General features: G+C 43.1%; 1 protein-coding gene across 1 annotated transcript in view; it reads right to left on the bottom strand.

Moving 5' to 3' along the window:
* The window catches only part of MAP3K9 (mitogen-activated protein kinase kinase kinase 9), an 80566-nt gene that overhangs the window by 20847 nt on the left and 48671 nt on the right, over window positions 1-11048 (bottom strand). The gene's annotated exons all lie outside the window — the stretch shown is intronic.

Raw genomic sequence — 11048 nt, 5'->3', positions numbered from 1 at the left:
TTAGGGAAAAAGACCACTCAGCAGTAATCTTCTTTTACCATTTCCATAATTGCATGAAATCAACTGGTTTATAACCATATGTGATTGAGGCCTTGGTTGTCACATTAATTTGCAGTGCATTTTTAAGGCCATTATGGGGTGGTGGTCTTTATTTCATGCCTTCCTACATCCCTGTGTGATAAATAATATGCCTCCATGGGTTGTTGTTTTAAGCATGCCAGAATCCATTTCAGTTTTTAGAGTTTCCCCTTGACATGGTGATGACACACAAGAGTGCCTTCAAGTATAATATTGACTACACAAACCTGATACAGTGAAACACACATGTAGCAACTCCTCCCACCCTTAAAAAAGGGGGGGGAGTCACAGGTGATGTTTGGTGAAATTGCTACAGCCGTTGGACAGCTTTTTCACCATACATATGCTTGCGTTTGAAGAGACCAAAGACATACAGAGAAAGAGGCAACCCATTGGCAAGACAGAGTAGAACAAAACATGATCGGAACGGGCCCCGAGTGAAGGCAATGTAGATGCACATACAGAGACTGGCTCCCCTTGCCTATCCATTAAAAACAACAATACTCAAGTTGCACAGAGACTTCTAACTGTTATCAGATGGAATTGCCCTTTAAAGGTTTCTAAATGGCTACCTTCATAAAGTTCTTAGCTTGACTTCATTCACTTGCTCAGAAGGATGCCCAGCTGAACAAAGATCCAGGTCTTGACAAGCCTTCCAAAGAAAAGAAGTGAACTACAGGAAAGTTACTCGCTTTGAAGTAGAAGATGATTGCGTGACTTGATGTTTTTTCTATTAATATTTACCGTAGGTGGAAATGAAAGAACACCTGCAGATGTAATGATACCACTTACTTCACATTTGCTATTGGGCAGGCATAAATTTCTGTCAACCATTATATATGTGTGGGTGGCTGCTTGGCTGTGTGTGTGTGTGTGTGTGTGTGTGTGTGTGTGTGCACGCTCATTTAAGCACACAGGTTTTCGTTTTGTTTCTTAAGCCACAGCAAATGAAGAAGACTCAATTGAAAAATTAGTTTGATGAGAAAAGTAACAGGGTGCGTCAAAGACAGAGCATGAGAGGAATAAGAACTTGGTTGGCTTTCAACCAAACTAAGGACGTGGCCCATGCAGAAAGGCATACCCAACCCTTTCCATGTATTTAAATCTGGCAATTGCAGGAGTGCTTGACTAGTCTTAAAACTAAGGTGCATGTGGAGTCAATTTTACCATGTGCATGTTTGTGCTCTGCTGTCCACACGAGTGCTTTCAATTTTATGTCTCCAAAATGGTGGACGGTGCTTTCATTTTTGGTGTGTGTGTTCATGCTGTGCATTGTTGTCCCCTCCCCGCGGTACTTCTCCAACTTCTGTGAGTTCCCAAAACCTGAGGTCAGTTGTGAGCATGCACACGGGTGTCTGTTTACCTGTGTGTGTGTACACCTTTTGAAATTAAAAAAGAATGCCTGTGGAATTGTGCAACAACAAACTTCCACCAATGTAGACAAAATAGTCATTCTTTAAAAATAAAATAAAAAATGAATATACATTTTTTGATCTACCGGATCAATTCAAAAGAACAGGTTAAAATAATAATAATGATAAGTGTATGTTCTACCCAGCCACACCGGCAGCCCACCCAGAAGTGCCTTGCAAGGGCAAAGAATAGCCAGATAGGCGGGGGCCTGGGCACCTCTGATCCACAAGGGAGAGAAAAGGGGAGGTCCTGCTTGGTCTTGGGGTTCTGCAGATTGACTAATTGAAAGCTGCTCACATTTCTGAAGGCTGTATAATCATCCCCCGCTGCCCCACACTCCATTCATGTGCTGCACTTGCCTTTTCGCATGCAGGAAGCAATTTTTATTTTTTAATACAGCTGTTTTGCGCTAGAGCAAGTCTAAAAAAGCAAAAAAGCTGTTTTAATTCATTCATTTTCAATCCACAAATGCAGCATCCTTTCCACTGGGGTGATCGGAGCAAGGAGTGTGGCAGTAAACGGCACCCGGCAAAACGGCACCACACATATCAATTGAAGCCCCTGGCCAAACAAGGCATGTCAGTCCCTCCACAGCTGGGCAACATGCAATTTTATATTGGATTCACTTCTCTGATTGGATTGTCTCTGGATCAGGAAGATCCAGATTGAACAAGGGGAAAGTGCAGGCTGCCCTTTGGGTCAGGGGGATGTTCATGTGGGTGACGCTAAAAAAATGAGGCACAAGTAGCTTCAAATCTACATTAAACTCCCATGTGGATGATGTAGGAATAGTCAAGCCTGGATTCGTAAAGAGGGCAATGCAGCTAAGAAGGGAATTTGGAAGGTACACCAAGGGTAGACTCTGGTAATACGGTGCCTTGAGTGAGGACAACATTTGATTGCCCTGCCCTAAATAGTTCTTTTTTACATGCCCTCCTCCCTCTCGCCTTCCATCCTGCGCCCCTTTCCTGGCACCTCCTCAGCTGGGCACCCTGTGCAAGGGAACTGCCTTCCCCACCCTCAATCCAGCACTGGGTACATCATCATCATCATTTGGGCCTTGGAGAAATGAAGATTGTTATGCATTACAATGTGATAGACTTTCTCTAATTTTTAAAACAACGGAAGCCTTCTTCATATGTTACTAGCCTGAAGGAACACAGACAACTGAGGGCTGTGGAGCTGCACATTTAGACTTGGCCCTGAGGTTGAGTGGCTCCTTCCAGCCCATCACATGCTTGAGGGATAACCTCTGCAGCCAAAGAAGGAGGTGTATATAAGCAACCTTTCTAATAATAATAATAATTCCCCCCAAAGCAATGTGTGAAAAAGTGATAATAAAAAAATAGATGAAAACCTCCATCAACATTGATATTATGAAACAGGGAACAATAATAAAAAGTGGTGAAAATGCAATAACGTCCGTCATTTCAATTTAGCCAGTCAGTTTAGCGTAAAATTTGAAGAGCTGTGAGAAAAACATAATACAAGCTTGACTTTAGTGATGGTTGGTGCACATTGGGACTGGCAGGGTGGAAAGCAAGGAGATCAACAGCCAGAGCCAATGACAGGCAGAGCCAACTCATTCTGGTTTTGTTCCCCTCCTCTTCCCTGCTGAGATTTACAAGTGCAACACTGAGACTAAGAAGGAAACTGTCAGGCAGCTCCACCTCCTGGGCTGGTTGTAAGAAGGCAGGCCAGGAGGGGCTGATTTGAAGGCAGGCAAAGATTGATGGGGCAGTGTCTCATGGACACTGATGGACCAGCCTCAGCTGCCTAACCTACGGTACTCTCTTCCTTAAAGCACTGCAAAACAGAACTATTTTCAAGACTCATGTATCTCCTTAGGAAGAGAATTCTGTAACTGCCAGAAATCCTTCCTGCCTGGCAACCTAACCATCCCCTCCATGGCTGTTCTTTATATCTGGGCAGGTTCATATGGGCGCAGACAATTCTTTGAGTAGCTTGGCCCCAAACTGTTCAGGGTTTGAAAAACAACAAGATGAAGGGCTTCACAGCAGTAAAAGGGTCTTGCTTCTTCCACAGCCACAGCCTTGGATCCCAGCAGAAATCGAACATGGGTCTCTCTCTGCCTTGCCATCCCCCCGCTCTCTCATCTAGCTTCTAGCTCAACTCTCAACTCTCTGGCCATTTGTATTTCTAACTTGTATTTCTAACAGTGAGGGAACGGTCTCTGCAACAGAGGCACTTCCTTTGTTCCATAAGGATCCATACTTAGGGGGCGATTAACAGGCTGGCCTGGCTATTCCAAGAATATTGGGCCCAAGCATTATAAGGGTCTGGGCCTACCCCCCTTCAAACTCATAACAATACAAGGGGCGGGGCAGTTTCCATGGATGATTCAAGTTTCTCTCCTTTGCTGTTACTTGATAGAGATGATAATGTGTCCTTAGCAGTGGTATAACCTTGCTTCAGCCAACTTCAGACTTCTCTGTTAGCTATTTTCTGCTCTGAACTTCTTATTTATAAATCCATGCATTCTCAGCAACCCCTACTCGAATGTTGGCATTAAGCATGCAGTTTAAATGCATTGTAATTGCTGACAGAACTTTTAATGTTCAGCTTACCCAGAAGGAAACATATGGACAAATGTCTCTCCCGGTTTTGCTTAGCAAAGGCAGCTGGGGATTTGAAGCTGGAGGTAGATGCTGATCACAAAGGGTTTTTCCCCCTCCTCGCCCATGCCATCTTTCAAGCAACAATGGCTCACAAGGGTAACTGATTTGTCAGCCATTTTCATTCCTTTCTAGGTTTTGACAACCTGAGACAGACAGCTTGGAACGAACTTGGGGAGAGTCAGCTTCCTGGGCAAATTGTAGGAGTCAGCTTGTCAGCTTGTTCAGAGAACCTTGCAGAAATAATACATAGCCATTTTGCAGCATTGCATTAATCAGTAAAAACTATTCCTGGGGTGTTTTGAAGTGTAACAACTGCTATAGGAAGGCTAACTACTTCCTTAAAGTTTATCTTGCCAAAGAAAGAAAAAGTTCATTTTATTTGGTGTGCTTTCACAACACAATAGCTCTAGGAAAAAGGAACAAAATCAGGGCTTTGTCTTTGTCTCTCTCACCCAAACCTTTGAGCAAAGATGGGCTCCTGGGAGGAAGCTCCCTTGTGTATTTGGCTGCCTGGAGAGATGTCAGCATGGCTCAGTTTTTCCATGGGGTGATGACGGCGTACAATAAGAATCATAGTAAAACAGCAGAACTTTTTGTGACACAAATGGCACAAAGCAGGCTTTGTATCTTGGTAGCGCTCCTTTCAGGCGACGGAAAGCAGGAGATAGACATTTGAAAATCAAGGGGCCATTGCAGCCAACGCACACTTATATTACAGGCATAGGAAAGGCAAAGACCGCACTGGAGTGTCACATGAAGTGAAACCTGCAGTCTCTGCTGCTGGCAGATACATTTCAGCATAATGTTGTGAGTTTGGGGTAGGGTCGGCTGGATGCCTGAGTCCCTTCTAATTCCTAGATCCAACATGGATTCCAGGCAAGGTTTGTGGAAATGGCCTCAATATGGGTCATTAAGGCAACAAAGAAAGTGGCTCTGTGCCAGAGATCAAAGTGGTTGGCCCCCTTCCCCCAACTGTCTGTCAGAAAGACAAAAGCCAGAACTGAGGTGTGTGAGCTAGAAGCTAGAAGCAGGAAGCAGGCTAGGCAGCTGAGAGACAGAGCCATGCCTGATTATGGGAGAAACAAGAACCTCTTGGGGTGTTAATGCTGTGAGCCTCTCTATCGTAGACTCAGGTTCTATGTGTGTGCAAATAAACCATACATTATAAAAACACAAGTGTCTCTGCTGTCCCTCATTATGAGGAAACCAAATCCTGGGAACCCCTGGAATCTCACACCACTCAGAGATTGAAGTGGCATGCAACAATTACAAGTAAAAACAATAACCCCCTGATTTTATTTTGTCTTCATATTCTTGGCCTCTGTATTGTATTTCATTTAAGCTGTAAGCAGTTCTGGGTGCTCCATGAGTAGAAGAGATGGGGTAAAAACAATCACAGAATAACTTTGCAAATTCTCATATTTGCTCATTTTCTACCATTAGTGTAATTCATGCAAACTGTAAAATTAAGATTTTCTTGGCAGAACGTTTATTCAATTTTGGGTTCCCCTACAAATTGGAAGTTTGGTTATAGCACCATCTAAGCCACAAACTCATGAAAGAGTTTCATCGCTTGACAGTTACTCTATTTCAGATTACCAGTATAGTTCCTCCTTTCCTTCTAGCAGATAACTGACAATCTCACTAAGTGGGGAAAGAACAAGTGGGCTTTTAACAGCAGATAGTATTTATGTGCTAACATCAGCAGATACTATTTAGCTCTCAGAACAGGGAGATATTGCTATTTCTCAGGAGCCCCTGTCCCGGGTATATAATTAGAAGACGTTCTTAATTGGACTGTGAAGATGAGTTCTGTATTTCTTTTTGCTTGTTCAGCTTATTGTATGGTCGAACAAGACATTAACTTTAAGAAGGGATTGAGGACTTTAAAGAGGGAAAAGCAACTGTCAGCTCAATGTGCCTTGTCGGAATCTGAACACCTATGATTTCACAAGGCTGAGGAATCCCTCTGTCCTCTATTTAGAAACATATCATGGGAAATATTCAAAAGAAGAAAGATGATTAATCTCCAGGGGTGGCTGTGCAGTGGATGAATATTAACATCATAAACTCTGCCTGGACTGCTTGACTACTCTGTATTCACAAAGGCTTTCATTTCTGCAGTATACAAAATGAAGACAAGACATTAATAGAGTTAAGATGAAACACTCAAGTGGCATAGAAGCCACACCTGTAGGAACAAGAAATATAAATGAGTAAGAGCATCTGAGCCAATCCCTACAGTTGGAGTGGCTTTAGATCAGAGGTGGTTCATGTGTTGTCCCCCAGATGTTGGTGGGACTCCAGCTCTCATCAGCCCCAGGCATTATTGCAAATTTGTATTATGATGTTTTGAATGTTTGTTGCAAGCCACTTTGGGCACAGCTGATGGTGGGAAAGTGGCATATAAATAATCTCAATCAATCTATCTATCTATCAAATAAATCATCAGGAGTGATGATGAGAGAGGTAGCTGACAGAAAACTTTTCGACCCTTAACTGAAGCTGTCATATCACTGTCCTGTCAACACAGGTGGCAAGAGTGACACACTGTGCACATTTTTTATATGTTCACGCAACACAGACTAAATCAGAATGCCTCAGTCATTCTGGGAATCTTTTATCTCTATTCTCATTGAATTGCTGAGAAAACTGCAATGATTTCCACAAAATCCTTTGAGCACCCATTCCATGGCATTTGCTTTATTTTGTATACTTAGTCAGGGTAGTTAAGAGAAATGAAAAGGGGAAAGATCATTCCAAATGTTCCATTGCATTCTTACAGAGAGAATGGAATCTTAATCTTCATTAGACGTGGTAAATACAAAACCAAATCTAGGGAGTTTGGTGCAAAATGGTATGAGCTTGTGCATATAGCACAATTGAATTATTTGCCCCTGCTATTCTACCAGAGCTTTCCCCAAAGATGCTGCATTTGCTTCAGCAGATGTGTGAAATCCCAAAACATATTACACAAACCGGCCAGAAAAACTAAAAACTAAAAACATAAAGGTCTTTGTTGCCACTTTGCAAACAGTACAAGACTCTGAAAATGGGCTCTTGGATCATTGCATATACAGGATTTTTCAATATGGCATCACCTAAAAGGTCCACTGGGAATGGCCGCCCATGAGAGCTCCTGATCAGAATTCCCTTGGACAGGTAATCTCTGCCTGGAGCAGGGCTTGCTTTTGGCACTGCATTTAGCATCAAATGCAAGACCTGCCCCAGATTTTACAGTAAGGGATGGAATGGAAGACTGGGGAGTGCATGCTCAGTATGCTCCCAATTCTTCCTTTGAAGCATAATCACCTGATGACAAATGACATCAGGTGATTGGCAGGTGGGTGCCTCTGCTCTTATGTCAAAACTGGCCGACAGAAGTTTGGATGTAGTCTGCCTGCAACTTCCAGTTCATCCCTCCTGCTCTACATAGATGGTTGTTTGAGGAACTGACCATGCAAATCCTTGAGCAGTCCCCCTAATAGGATGGGACAGATATACCATTGCTGGTTCCCCCCCCCCCCCCACTGCAGGCAGCTTTTTAATTGGAAGAGAATATACACATTTATATCAGCCATTAAAAGGCACCTGTAGCAAGGGAAGCAAAAGCAGAGATAGATGGTGGTGCGCTAGAGTGTCTTAATAAACATGTGTGCTCCTGTTTCTTCAATAGGAACATGCAGAGCTTCTGTAGTCAGAAACACCTCTTGCCAAAAAGATAAAATGTCAAAGTGTTTCATCGTGTAGCAACGGTGAGTAAAGACCCTGTGAATTGCTTTCTGTCACATTTAAAACTAGCTGGAAGGAGCTGCAGAAACTCAAGCTACGATTGTTGCTGAATACAAGAACAGCTTCCGATGCTGAATAATTCATCTGAAGCCAGGAACAGCCAATGAGTCAACGAACAAAAGCAGTGTACAATGCAACATAATTATGAAGTGGCGGCAGCAAGTGGAACACACAGATGGAGCTTTCAGATCCACTGATTATGACATCAGACACCAGGCAATAATGCCAGATGAGCACCCAAGTCTGTTTTCATTTTTAATAATGGTGCTTTGTTCTTGTAAGATGAGCCTCTTAAAACTGCTTTTAATCCTTGATTACACTTCACAGGATCACTGTGAGACACCCAAGCAGCAACCTTTGTAATCACAGGGAGAGAAATTATTTTTAAATGCTTTCCCCACCTTTAAAGGTCTCTGCTGGGTACTGATGCTTTGCTGTTGACTGAAGAGTGAATACAGCTGCACAGAAAACATTGATGCATGATGCCAAACAATTTACACCTCAGTGATAAAGTGCAAGCTATAAACCCTGGGTACCTGAATTGCTAAAGTAGTTCTATACTAGGGGTTGCCATACACCTGGAATTTTCTGTCTGGATTTTCACTTTTTTATTTATTTATTTTTTTTATAATAATTTTTATTAAGGTTTTCCAAATTAAAACAAATCAAAACAAATTAAATCCAATCTATAAACTTTTTGCCAATAACTAGGACTTCCCCTCCCTACCCCCTCTTGTGTTCCAAATCTTCCAAATAAGCAATTAAATTCAACAAGTTCTTATCCCCAAATTACACTCACCATCAATAACCCAATTTATCCAAATTCCCATCCCCTAAGATCGATCTATACCCTTCCACGAGTTTCCCCCTTTCAAACATAGTACAGATGGAAATAAGATAAATATGAATAATAATTTTACAGCCTTTGGATTCCAATTTTCCCTCCCCTCTTCCCCCTTTGCGTTTCACCTATCCCTCCACTTCTAATATCTTCCTGGAGTTCCCACATTACACTATGTCCCTCAGGTTCTTTGCCAGTCTTTGATTACGGATGTCCAATCGTAGAAGGAGTCTATCAAAAAAGGGCCCATTTCTTCTATCCAGGTTTTTATATCCAGGAGTAAAAACTCCAATTTTGTATCCATAAGCTTGTCAAACCTGAATATCCCAAATGTTCCCCCAGTTCTGTCCAGTTCTTGTTATTTCCTTGTTCTTGTCAATCATTCTCCTCCTTTTTATTTCTCTGTTCTCCCACAGAAATGTTCTTTTTCCAAAAGTTTCTAGTGTCTCTGCAGAGGCTTGTTATTCCTGGAGCAAAGCATTGCATCATGTTCCTTTCATTTTCCAACAAATAGTTCCATTGTTTCCTGTAGTGTATAGACCTCTGTAGACAAAATAATGTTCCATTCTTGCAGTTTCCCAGGAGATTAAAAGTTCCATTCAACTGTTCAAGTTTCCTGTGAAAAACACATGCAATATCCCTCGGCTCCTCTAGGTGCATTGCAGTAACAAAGTTCCCTTCCAGAATCACATCCACCAGACCAAGTAGCTTGTAAAACAGTTTATATTCAATTTATAACAAATATAACCGGCAAAGTCCTCATAACAAAATCTCTATTTTAATCTTCCTTTTTGACAGCTCTTTGACAGCTGTCAAAACCTCCATCGCTTTTCTCCAGGCAGTTTCATGAATCGCTCCAGGGATTCCGGGGGGGGGGGGTTGCTTTTTTAAAAAAAAACAACAATTCCACTTTTCTCCTCCAGCTCAATCTTATAATTTTCCCTCGCGAAGTTGCTGATTCGGCAAGATAAGGTTACACTCGATCTTAGTTGTCCAGTCCTTTGTTTTGGCTCTTCTACAATTTAGGGGTGGGCTGACTTCCTTTTTTCCGCCTCCCCCGTTCGCTCCGAATTTTAAAAATTTATCCCCTTTTTTTTAGTCCATATTCCAATTACTCACGGGTTCTTCTTTAGAGCCGAATTTTCAATAGAAGAAGTCAGCGCTCTCCGCCGGATGGCATGCGGCTGCGCTCGGCAGGGATAGCAGAGAACTCAAAGCACCACGCTTCTCCCCGGCACCCGATCCGTAGCCTTTAAAAAGGCTCCTTCACGAGTCGGGAGAGCGCTAACGGTGCCAGCCGAGTCTCCATGTCCACGGCCTCCTCTGGCCGTGGTTTTTAAGGGTCCCCGCATCGCCGGTGCGGTAGGACCCAGCCCCTGCCAAGCCGGCTCCCTCCGGAGCTCGGAGGGAGTCCGCCATTCGGCGATGGCGCCGACCCGGAAGTCCCTGGATTTTCACTTTTTTAAATATGGCAACCCTACCCTATACATGGGACGCAGATGGCGCTGTGGGTTAAACCACAGAGCCTCGGACTTGCTGATCAGAAGGTCGGCGGTTCAAATCCCCGTGATGGGGTGAGCTCCTGTTGCTCAGTCCCTGCTCCTGCCAACCTAGCAGTTTGAAAGCACACCAAAGTGCAAGTAGATAAAATAGGTACCACTCCGGTGGGAAGGTAAACGGCATTTCCGTGCACTGCTCTGGTTCGCCAGAAGTGGCATAGTCATGCTGGCCACATGACCCGGAAGCTGTACGCCAGCTCCCTCAGCCAATAAAGCAAGATGAGCACCGCAACCCCAGAGTTGGCCACGACTGGACCTAATGGTCAGGGGTACCTTTACCTTACCCCATACATAGCTGTCAACTTTTCCCTTTTCTTGCGAAGAATCCTATTCGGAATAAGGGATTTTCCCTTAAAAAAAGGAAAAAGTTGACAGCTATGACCCTATACCATAATGGCATATAGATAAAAGGATTTTTATTAGCAGTTTACATTAAAACCAGAGAAAGGAAAACACCAGCTGCTTGGAAGTTACGTGGGTAGTTTGATGTTGTGCTGTCCAGAATGTACAGGGATTCTAGGAAAAAGCAATAGACATGTTAGGGTCAGAAACCACCTGTCTGCGAATTATGCAGCTCATCCCTTTATAAACTCCTCCGAGAAGGATTTCAATGGTGAGCATAATGGTGCCAAAAGATCCACTCTCATTCTTATTTCTTCAGCATAAGACACTACTAGAGCATTGGATATGAGCCATAAACTATTGTGTAAAACCAATGGTGAATTA

The sequence above is a fragment of the Podarcis gaigeae genome (assembly GCF_964106915.1).
Source record: "Podarcis gaigeae genome assembly, chromosome: 1".
In the NCBI taxonomy this organism is placed as follows: domain Eukaryota; kingdom Metazoa; phylum Chordata; class Lepidosauria; order Squamata; family Lacertidae; genus Podarcis; species Podarcis gaigeae.
This window is presented reverse-complemented; position numbering and strand designations above follow the sequence as displayed.